The sequence below is a fragment of the Callorhinus ursinus genome, unplaced genomic scaffold (assembly GCF_003265705.2).
Source record: "Callorhinus ursinus isolate GAN/ISIS: 27379988/994484 unplaced genomic scaffold, GSC_fseal_2.0 scaffold21, whole genome shotgun sequence".
NCBI lineage: Eukaryota > Metazoa > Chordata > Mammalia > Carnivora > Otariidae > Callorhinus > Callorhinus ursinus.
Window position 1 is genome coordinate 11,352,736 of NW_027397083.1, and position 12,647 is coordinate 11,365,382.

Here is a 12,647-nt window from a genome sequence, read left to right on the forward strand (position 1 = left end):
TCCAGCTCTGTGAAAAATGTTGATGGCATTTTGATAGGGCTGCATTAAATGTATAGATTGCTCTAGGTAGCATAGACATTTTAGCAATATTTGTTCTTCCAATCCATGAACATGGAATGTTTTTCCATTTCTTTGCATCTTCCTCAGTGTCTTCCCAGTTCCTTCATGAGTGTTCTGTAATTTTCAGAGTAAAGATCCTTTGCGTCTTTGGTTAGGTTTATTCCTAGGTATCTTATGGTATTTGGTGCAATTGTAAATAAGATTGAATCCTTAATTTCTCTTTCTTCTGTCTCTCTGTTAGTGTACAGAAATCCAACTGATTTCTGTGCATTGATTTTATATCCGGCCATGTCACTGAATTCTGTATGAATTCTAGCAATTTTGGGGTGGAGTCTTTTGGGTTTTCCACATAAATTATCATATCATCTGCAAAGAGTGAGAATTTGAGTTCTTCTTTGCCAATTCAGATACCTTTTATTTCTTTTTGTTGTCTGATTGCTGAAGCTAGGACTTCTAGTATGATGTCGAACAACAGTGGTGAGAGTCAGCATCCCTGTTGTGTTCCTGACCTCAGGGGAAAAGCTCTCAGTTTTTCCCTGTTGAGAATGGTATTCTCTATGGGCTTTTTGTAGATGGCTTTTATGACATTGAGGTATGTTCCCTCTATCCCTATATTTTGAAGAGTTTTAATAGGAAAGGATGCTGTATTTTGTCAAATGTTTTTTCTGCATCTATTGAGAGGATCACATGGTTCTTGTCCTTTCTTTTATTAATGTAGTGTACCACATTGAATTGCAGATGTTGAACCACCCTTTCATCAGCTTAGGTTTTGATCTCAGGGTCGTGAGCTCAAGCCCCACATCAAACTCTGTGCTGAGTGTGGAGCCTGCTTAATATTCTCTCTCTCCCTGTCCCTTTTCCTTTCCCTCTCCCCCATTTGTTCTTGCTCTTGCTCTCTCAAAAAAAGAGAAAGAAAGAAAGATGGATTTTTTTTAATACAGGAAATGAGGGGGTCATTATGTTTTTAATATTGGGGGAAAATAAACATATTTGCATTTATTAACACTTTATTAAAAAAACTTTTTTTAAACATACAATAGGCATTTCCCTTATAATGCTTTACATTTATTTGTGAAGATCCTGGCATTGTTGATTTTCATGCAATAAAATAACAAAGGTTGTGGGAGGGGAGAAGGTTTGAGATCAAATTCTTAAAACTAAAGATCTCATGAAAGGACAGAAGGAAGGGAGATACAACTCTAATTTTATGTACATTAAAAATTTTAATACAGAAAGACTTCACAAATATGCACTTTACTTGCAAAAAGACATGAGGTTTCTTTTGTGGAATTCAGTGTAGTCAAGTCTTTAGAGCTTCTGAGTTTCAAGTAAGAGATTAGAAGCATAACATCATCATTCTTAGGACAAAATGTTATATCACAGAAACAGGTGCTTGGAGATCATTGTGCTTTTTTTTTCTTTGTCAGTATTTTAAAAAATGTGTGTATAATTTTCTACTTTTTGTGTACAAAGGAGGAAAATAGAAGAAAAAAAAAGGAGTCCTGCTATTTTTATTCTGCTCATTTCCCCTTTACCACAAAATTGCTTTACTGAACATGAACCCTGATGGTACAAAGTGCTGTTCTAAGTACTTCAGTTGTCGTCCTAGCACACAGAAAGTGTTTTTCTGTCTTACTCAAAACATGGTAGTAGGGACATATGAAACTCTAATTTCTTTTAATAGCTTTGTATCTGATGGTACTCAGAGTAAAGTTCTCTCAGTTTTTGTTCTTCTGATACTATAATCTCTCTTTTATTTCAAAAGTGCTATTATTTCAAACATTTCTACTATAATTCATGTGTTTGAATGTCAGTGTATACTTGGACTTTTGTATTCAGGTCACTCACATTTGGAATGACATTCTAAATAGTTTCATAAAGGAAATATGCAAATGCAGAAGAATTTCACCACATATACTTGTAGGCTAATGAGTACTGGTAAACTGGCTAAGGGAGAAAAATATACATGTGTGTACATATGTACATCTGTCTGTATATGGTAGGTGTTTTGTTTGTTACTCCATAAGGTACCCCTTTTCAGTGGAGTGGCTTTTGTGATAACCTGGTATATGCTGGAAGCAGAGACTGTATTTCCTGTGTGAAAAAAAATCAAATAAGAACATGTGCTATTTTACATTTGTGCAGTTCTCCTCCACTTGTTTATCCAACACATATGAAAAAATAAACATTCCAAACAAATAATGTAACATAAGGCAGCATGCGCTCATGGTAAAAATTCATGAGATAAGTTGTATAATGAAAAGGTCAGTTTCCGGCCACCTTCCTACTCTTAGTCTTCAACAACCACTGACCTTGAATCTTTGAATGTGTCCTGATAGTCTATGTATCAAAGTTTATAAATATCATTAAGTATATCCACTGAGTACTTTTTAAAATGTTTGACTGACCGCAGCAGCTTCTTCCTAGAAACATTGCCAAAGGCAAGGGAAGCAAGGGCAAAAATGAACTATTGGGACTTCATCAAGATAAAAAGCTTTTGCACAGCAAAAGAAACAGTCAATAAAACCAAAAGACAACCAATGGAATGGGAGAAGATATTTGTAAATGACATATCAGATAAAGGACTAGTATCCAAATATATAAAGAACGTATGAAACTCAACACCCAAAGAACAAATAATCCAATCAAGAAATGGGCAGAAGACATGAACAGACATTTTTCCAAAGAAGACATACAAATGGCCAACAGACACATGAAAAAGTGCTCAACATCGCTCGGCATCAGGGAAATCCAAATCAAAACCTCAACGAGATACCACCTCACACCAGTCAGAATGGCTAAAATTAACAAGTCAGGAAACGACAGATGTTGGCGGGAATGTGGAAAAAGGGGAACCCTCCTACACTGTTGGTGGGAATGCAAGCTGGTGCAGCCACTCTGGAAAACAGTATGGAGGTTCCTCAAAAAGTTGAAAATAGAGCTACCATATGACCTAGCAATTGCACTACTGGGTATTTACCACAAAGATACAAATGTAGGAATCCGAAGGGGTACATGCACCCCGTTGTTTATAGCAGCAATGTCTACAATAGCCAAACTATGGAAAGAGCCAAGATGTCCATCAACAGATGAATGGATAAAGAAGTTGTGGTATATATATATACATATATATACATATATACAATGGAATATTATTCAGCTATTAAAAGAATGAAATCTTGCCATTTGCAGTGATGTGGATGAACTGGAGGGTATTATGCTGAGCAAAATAAGTCAATCAGAGAAAGACATGTATCATATGACCTCACTGATAGGAGGAATTCTTAATCTCAGGAAACAAACTGAGGGTTGCTGGAATGGTGGGGGGTGGGAGGGATGGGGTGGCTGGGTGATAGACATTGGGGAGAGTATGTGCTATGGTGAGTGCTGTGAATTGTGTAAGACTGCTGAATCACAGATCTGTATCCCTGAAACAAATAATACATTATATGTTTAAAAAAAGAAGAAGAAGATAGCAGGAAGGGAAAAATGAAGGGGGAGACATCGGAGGGAGAGATGAACCATGAGAGACTATGGACTCTGAGAAACAAACTGAGGGTTCTAGAGGGGAGGGCGGTGGGGGCATGGGTTAGCCTGTGATGGGTATTAAAGAGGGCATGTACTGCATGGAGCACTGGGTGTTATATGCAAACATTGAATCATGGACCACTACATCAAAAACTAATGATGTAATGTATCATGATTAACATAACATAATTAAAAAAAAGATAAGATCACCACTAACAAAAATTAGTTGTTTGAAAAGGCTAACAGAATAAAATTCTGAAAAGACTGAAAAAAAAAAAAGAAAAGAAAGAAATGTTTGACTGGGAACATAGTACATAAGTGATTCTGCAACTCTATCTATTCACTTAGTATTTTTAGTAACTGTTTCATGTCAGCACAAAATTTGACTCATTTTTAGTGGCTTTATAAAATATTTAAAACTGGGCACTTGGGTGGCTCAGTCATTGAGCGGCTGCCTTTGGCTCAGGTCATGATCCCAGGGTCCTGGAATCGAGCCACGCATCAGGATCCCTGCTCCACGGGAAGCCTGCTTCTCCCTCTCCCACTCCCCCTGCTTGTGTTCCCTTTCTCGCTGTGTCTCTGTCAAATAAACAAACAAATAAAAATCGTTAAAAAAATATTTAAAAGTGTATTCCTCTTGAAATCTATTTTAGTATAGGATAAAATAAATGATCATTTATATTGCTTTCCTGGAGAGAGTAGCAAGTCTGATGATAGATATATGTAAATAGTTAGAGACATAGCTATCTATCCTTAATTTATTAAGAACTTATAATAATATATTTTCATATTCTTGATTATAATTAATTAAATTTAATAAATATCTTCTATTACCGTAAATGACCATAATATTCTTATGTTTCTTTTTTGCTATCGACATATAATGACAATAAACTACATTAAAAAGATTTATGTTCATTGAAACATCTTTGCATTTTTGTAAGTAATCCCACAAGAATATCTGTTTTTCTTCACTATGATACTGAATTATGTTTATTAATATCTATTTTAACTTTTTGCATTATTATCCATAGGTGTGTTTGTTTAATTCTACTTATTTTCTCTGTGTGTATGATCTTCATGACAGGTTTTACATGAATTATAACCTAGAATATAACTACTTTGGAAACTTTCTTTGTGTTTTTTTATTTTTTTTATTTTTTTTATTTTTTGGTACTATGCCCTAGACATATTTAGGATTATCTATTTTTTAAAGGTTTGGTAGTATTTGTGAAATTATCTGGACATATATTTGGGGGGTAGTTTTTTTATTATTAACTTTTAGTTTTACCAGAGGGTGATTACTAAATATTTCTGTATATTAACTTTGTTTTAGAAATTTTTTTAAGGATTCTTTGTTCCTTAATACATGAAAGTGATTTTTATAATTACTACATGCATACTTGAAAAAATGATAGTCTTTGTAGGAAAATATTATGTTCCTAGATCTCATAAATCTTTATTTATTTTTGGTCCATTTGATCAATGATGACCTGAAATAGATGAATTAAATCATATGATAAATACTATGTTTTTATTTTCCTTGTATTGCTATGGTATATTTTTTAATTATAAACCCTGACCTATATAATTCGGTGTATACACATTAGTTATTGTAAAACCTTCATGGGTAATTCTACCATTTTTATATAAAATTATTTAATTATTCTATCCAGTTACACAAAATATTTTTCTTTATCTTAGATGTCTGATAATTTTATGCAACAGATCTAGTAAACTGTTCTTTGTTACTTTTTTTGTGGGCTCTGGTACACTGTTTCAAACTTCTATTCAAATCTTCTTTAACTTTCAATAATTTTCTTAAATTACCTATTTCAGTATATTTTGTCTTTATTTCTGTAATATTTTTTAGCTCCACAGCTCATAATTTCTCCCCAGCCCACTGAGATCAACACTACATGATAGCTTTCACTGAAAAATATCTCTTCTTCTATGCCTCCCCAAGTGACTTAATTCATGTGAATATATCAAGTCTATTTGATTTAATTTTAGCCCCACTTTCTTGTTGTTTTGTTTTGTTTTTATTGGTGATTTTTTTTGTTGTTGGTACAGTATGTTTAGGGAAGCCCTCACAACAGGCTTGTGTCATTTTTAACATTTCTTCAAAAGTAATGGAGAAAGTCCTTAATATAAATTAAATAATTTGATTAGAGTATGTTGAGTTTAGGTATCGGTGAGACATACTATAAGAGGTATTTACAAGACACTGGAAATACAGAGTAAGTACTTAGGAAAATATTTTTGCACATAAAGAGGCAGAAATAACACTGAGAAAACAAGCTTAAGAAAGTAAATGGAGAAGAAAATTTCATGAGAAACACCTTCCACAGAGAAAGAAATGGTCAACAGACAGATGTTCAAGATCTAATTGATCAGCCAATCTTCATGTATGAAATACCTATGATGTTAGAGGTTATAACATATAAACCTCAAGCAGATAATAATAATAATAATAATAATAATAATAATAGAGGTCATATAAATGTTGTAGATTAAAATTTAATGTTTAGGGGCGCCTGGGTGGCTCAGTTGGTTAAGCGACTGCCTTCGGCTCAGGTCATGATCCTGGAGTCCTGGGATTGAGTCCCGCATCAGGCTCCCTGCTCAGCGGGGGGTCTGCTTCTCCCTCTGACCTTCCCCCCTCTCCTGTACTCTCTCTCTCTCATTCTCTCTCTCAAATAAATAAATAAAATCTTTAAAAAAAATTTAATGTTTAATGGCCCATCACCATCTCCATCTGTATAGAAGATAAAGGACAAAAAAAAAAGCTACCAATGCAGAAAAACTCAAAATATTTAACAATAACCATGACATTAATTTAAAAAAATAGACTTTCTTGGGTCCCCTTATCTTTATAAACAAAAATAATTATAAAAATCATAATTTATGACATTATCATCAAAGCTCTATAAAGATTAAACTTTAAGCGTCCAAACTGGGAAAGATTTGAGAGTGAACATTTTTATGGGATGACAAATATAAAGCAAGACTTTCCTGGGCAACTTAGGATGTACTGTTACCTAATTCTAAGGCACTTGGTAAAACAAGCGAGTCATTAGTGAAACAAGTATATCAGGTGGTTAACACTTTGATTTCACTCGATTAATATCAAGCATTGATTTTAACTATACATACAGCTCTCTTGCTTGTAATCCAAGTTTCTCTTACTATTTGCTTCAGAGTAGGCTTTCCTGCCACAAAGAGAACATGTGTTTATCTACGCAACACTTCTTTCCAACTCACCACACAAGTTTATTTGTCAATGTAAATAAGTGATTTGCTTTGTCTGACACACAATTCATCTGTTTAGGGTTTCGGGTAAGCTGGATCAATTTCTTAATTGCTTCTGGAGAGTTGATGTAACTTAGTTGCCAAGCGTGGATATATGAGGCCACAGACCTTGGCATCTTCAGGGAACAAGGAGGAGAGCAATAATGCTGGCTTGAAGCCAATGAAGTTCAATTTTGACATCAGTGATCCACGTTTCTTAAGGAAGAATTCCCATCATTGAAGCCAGAGAGTACGAAGCAATGTCCCTTCATCTCCATGGAGCAACAACTGAGAAATTATACTCCAGGCTTTAAATTGGCATTGGTGTTCCTCACAGTCTCTACACAAAATGCCATTGGTGGAACATCATTTTCCTGTAGCTTCTTCCACCCAGATGATAAGTCTCTGAAAATCTAATGAAATGTCTTTTTTTTTAATCTTTATTTTCTCAGTCATCCATTCACTGCACATATTTTCTGAACTCATTCTTGTCTCATTCATCTGTGAAAAGCGAGCAGGTCAATTAACTCAGGGGTTTAGGTGTTCTTCTTTTTTATTGCATTCTTGGTAGTTCTTATCCCCAGCCAGATACATTAAGTGACAGACAGTGATGGTGGAGGTAATAAGGATATCTTGATTCTAAACCAAAGTAAACAGGATGTCATAAAATTATGGAATTGAATAGATGACAAACTAAATTCTCTCTCCGAAAGCAATTATTTCTGAACCTCAGATCTAATAATCTGCAATTCCAAAGGCTGAGGGAAGTGCTCATTCGTGGCTCAATCAATTTAACACAGAAATCCACATGATAATGCAGATAGCAGCCAAGAGGAAAAAAATATTTCTTTGCTCTGAACAAATAACAGATATCTATTCTAATACTTATTGGCTCTCAATTTATTGCAACAATAGTATATTATACAATCATCTATATCATCAAATATTAGCTTCACTGACTAGTATGACCACATTTTTGGACAGGAATAGAAAAGTAAATGAATGAGTAAAAGAATGCTCTTCTCCAGGGAAAGGTAAATGAGTCCCATTAAGCAGATATTTGGTAAAAGAATTTTAACTCTACATAATATTATGCCTTTTAAATAATACATTTAATTGGAGCAGTGGCTTACAACTAATGAATAATTTTATCTATCTTTTTTTAAAAAGACTATGAGAATGGCACAGGAGAAATGAAAGCCAATATATAATAATGGTATTACGCTATGTAATAATTCTAAGTAGAGACAGGTAAATATATTTTGAAGAGCTATCATGAAGCCAGAAGTAAATATTTTATCCCTTTTAATCCACAATCAATGAGATTGCTATTATTTCCATTTTAGCTTCAGGAAAAATTAAACTCAAGAGTTACAAAATCCTTGGGCGCCTGGGTGGCTCAGATGGTTGAGCGTCTGCCTTCAGCTCAGGTCATGATCCCAGGATCCTGGGATGGAGTCCCGCATCGGGCTCCCTGCTCCTTGGGAGCCTGCTTCTGCCTCTGCTTCTCTCTCTCTCTCTCCCCCTCCTTCTCTCCCTCTGTCTCTCATGAATAAATAAATAAAATCTTAAAAAAAAAAAGTTACAAAATCCTTTACCCAAGGTGACATGTGGAAAGTAGAGTCAAGATTCAAAGACATATAAGTCATATTTCAAAACCTAGATGCATTTGACCATATCTAATTGATGTGATAGGTTGAATCCAAAATATGTTTCTAGGGCACCCAGGTGGCTCAGTTGTTAAGCATCTGCCTTCGGCTCAGGTCATGATCCCAGGGTCCTGGGATGAGCCCCGCATCGGGCTCCCTGCTCTGCAGGAAGCCTGCTTCTCCCTCTCCCACTCTCCCTGCTTGTGCTCCCTCTCTCGCTGTGTCTCTCTCTGTCAAATAAATAAAAAAATATTTAAAAAATGTGTTTCTAATATTACCATAACTGACTGTAGAATATTGTCATTGCAATATAGTTCTAGCCACATAAATTTATTAATAAAAGGGATTATTAAATGTCTCATTCCACCAAAATACTACAAAGTTAAGATAATTATATTTGTGGATGTCACTTGAAATGCAATTAAGCAATTAGTAGTAAATGTGCCAAGATTGTGCCTATAGGTGAATATCTACTATTCTCATTATTTACTTTGACACCTTAAAATAGTGAATTTAAATGATTAGTATATAAAATCAAAGAAGTCCATAACTAGAGAGCATTAAACTTGTATAAAACTTTAATTTTCTAGGTAAACTGATACTTGGAGAACTAAGGTGACTTACTCAAGATTTGATAGGAAGAACGGAAAGTATTTTAAAAGTTCATAATTGTTATTTGATATAAGGTAGATTTAAATTTTCTTAAACTCTAAAAAAAATCCAATGTTTAGCTAATGCAGAGAGTTAATTTTGGGTGACAAGAACATTAACTTATAATGATATATACCTTATAATAAAAAAATGCCTCCTATAAATTGTCTCTTGTGTGTCTTTCTGCTTAAATCTGAATTGCTATAAGTTGTCTACTACCTTTCCGTTCATTATTTCTGTCCTTTTATTCTTTCCTCTTTGGTATATAATTATAATTGGTAACTATAATATAGAATTATAGATTATATAACTATTTTTTAGAATTTGAAAAAGAGTTCATTTTAAGTGTTTTGAAATGCAAAAGGCAAGACGTTTGGACAATGTTTATACTGCAAACTATAGCTACAGAGAAACATATAAGGTTTCAAATTTGGTGGCGAGTAAGTCCAGTTTTGTGATGGATATATACAAGACTACAACACTCTTCACATAATTGCAAGGTGGCATTTATAGCTTAGATATATATATATATCTATATCTATATAGATATATATATATATGTTACACTGGAGACATAGTATTAAGTTCTTCACATTTACCATTGAGGCAGGGAGCCGTCTGAGTTACTGGGAAAAGTGTACGGTTTCAGCTTTCCTCTCAAGACTGAACTTCATGATTTTCTTCCTTAGAGAGTGAAGCTACCTACCGAGGAGGACAACACACAGTAATGTACTTACTTCTAAGCCCATCTCATCTTTTAACTCATTTAAGCCTCCAAGCAACACTAAAGGATTTTTTTATCACCCCACTTTATGGATAAATAACTGATGTACACAGAGATTGATAAGCCTGGTTTTCTCTACAATTGCTCCATTATTTCTCTCCAACATTTTGAAATCACCAAATTTTAAATGCACCCACCTCAATCTTCCCTGAGCACTGTTTGCAAACTGAAAAGTTACATATAACCTTCACATCGCCTAGCTGTTTAAATATGTTTTATAGATGAAGCTGAAACTGACAGCAGATGGTGGTTGGACAGAATCCAATATTTTCCCTTTTTCCATCACATAATAGCAGTTTTTACTATCCTCTCCTCCCTCCACACATTTACCCCATCAGAATAATTTTCCAAGAAATTAACTAATGAAGCGATTTTTTACAAATATATACTTGGCATATGTCTTTATACATATATATCAAACAGATTTAAGCCACATATTTAAATGGTTGATCAACCATTTCTGTTCCATGATCTCATAATGTCTCCACTGTTTTTGCTCTTACCTTTATCATCCCTAGCTTTTGGCATTGATTATTAATGATTTTATTCTATAAGGATTCTAAAGGTTACAAGAAGGATTGCCTCTTTATTTCAGAAGAAAGGAAAAGGTTCTCAGCTAATTTGAGATTCTCTAAAGTTCAAATGATAAGGTCAAAAACAGACATTTTTTATCTAGCAGTATAAACACTGTTTATCAACAAGCATGGTACAAAGCATGATCACAGCGAATTTTGGTGTCTCAAAAGGAGTAAAATATCCCTTTCAAGAAGCAAATGCTAAAAAATATAAATGAATGAATGAATGAATGAATGAACAAATAAAATATTAAATTTGGAAATGATGCTTTGAAATGGTTTTTACCATTTTATAATCTGAAAATATGTTAATATATAAACAAAAATGTTGGATAATCATTAAATATAAAGGGAATGTTTAAAATAAGAAAAAAGTGATGTGATTTTATTCTCATCAAATTTTAAATCTGTAATTTTCTAAAATTATGTATTTTAGTATATAGCAAAATGATGATGCAGCTTCTAAAACCACCACCTAGTGATTGGATGCTAAATGAATTTTAAACTCATGGTAAACAAAGGGGGAGAAAAGATGTTTTGATTTGAAATCAAAATCGAAATGCATACCATTTCTTTCAGAAATGCCATAATGCACATTTGATTCCCCACAAAAATGAAAGAAATATTTTATGAAATGTGGCTCATTTGATTGTAAATTTATCTTTTTAAATCTGTTAACAGAAGGTACAACTGGATATATGAAGTACTATTTATTTTTTAAAGATTATTTATCTCACACAATCAGATGCAGAGCCCTTCTAAAAACTACTGTAGATTTTACATAGAGCATGTGAACAGAGGATGTCACTACAAATCAACAATCTGTACATTTGACTGTGTCTTCCAAGTCTAAAACCCTGAAGAGAGTATTAACTTTTTAAGTTGGAAAATGGGTAATATTGAATTACTTACATATGGATTTGTTTTTACAGGGTGTGTCAGTTAACACATTGCTTCCTAATAAAATCTCAGTGGCCTAAAATTCATCCTTCATCCATCGTACAGAAAGAACAAAATAGAGAAGGTTATGGGTAGGGAGAGGTTTAAAAAAAAAAGTGTCTGTGGCTAAATCTACCCCAAAGAATACACAAAGAATAAAATCAGAATATTTTGGACAATGGATGGTATTGCCAAAAATCATCAAATTGTTGTGCATTTGTGATCATAAGGATAAATAGATTTGCATCAGGGAAATGCAAATCAAAACGATAATCAGATATCATCTCATACCTGTTAGAATGGCTAAAGTCAAAAACACAAGAAACAAGTGTTGGCGAGGATGTGGAGAAAAAGGAACCCTTGTGCATTGTTGGTGGGAATGCAAAGTGGTGCAGCCACTGTGGAAAACAGTATGGAGGTTCCTCGAAAAATTAAAAATAGAATTATCGTATGATCCAGTATTCCACTACTGGATATTGACCAAGAAGTATATAAAGGCACAAATTCATGCAGCCCTGTTTATTGCAGCATTATTTACAATAGCCAAATTATGGAAGCAACCCAAGTGTCATCAATAGATGAATGGATAAAGAAGATGTGGTGTATATGCACACACAGTGGAATGTTACTTAGTCATAAAATATAATGGCATCTTGCCATTTGCAACAACATGAATGGATCTATAGGGTGTAATGGGCTGAGTGAAATAAGTCAGTCAGAGAACAACAAATGCTATATGATTTCACTCAGATATGAAATTTAAGAAACAAAACAAAGAAAGAAAGAAAAAAAGACACAAACCAAAAAACAGACTCAACTATAGAGAACTGATAGTTATCAGAGGAGAGGTGGGGGGATAGGTGAAGGGGGTTAACAGTACATTTATCATGATGAGCACTGAATACTATACAGAATTGTTAAATCACCATATTGTACACTTGAAAGTAATATAGCACTGTATATTAAGTATAATGGAATTTTAAAAAGAGAATAAAGCAGATGTGGCAAGACTGCCAAAATTTTTAAAAATGCAAAAAAAAAAAAACAAATGGATTTGCTACAAAAGTGATTTTTGCCACAAAACTCAAATAGTCTTAATAAGTAATCACAAAGATATGAACATATTGCATTTAGCTGTCACATCTCCTTAAGCCCCTCTTGGTTGTGACA

At 33.8% G+C, this 12,647-nt stretch overlaps 1 long non-coding RNA gene across 1 annotated transcript in view; it reads right to left on the reverse strand.

The window, feature by feature from the left end:
• Positions 1–6,873: 6,873 nt before the first annotated feature.
• Positions 6,874–12,647, reverse strand: part of LOC141374756 (uncharacterized) — a 58,417-nt gene continuing 52,643 nt past the window's right edge. Inside the window, exon 3 of the long non-coding RNA XR_012381881.1 lies at positions 6,874–7,518. This is a non-coding gene — a long non-coding RNA (uncharacterized lncRNA). The remainder of the gene's footprint in view (positions 7,519–12,647) is intronic.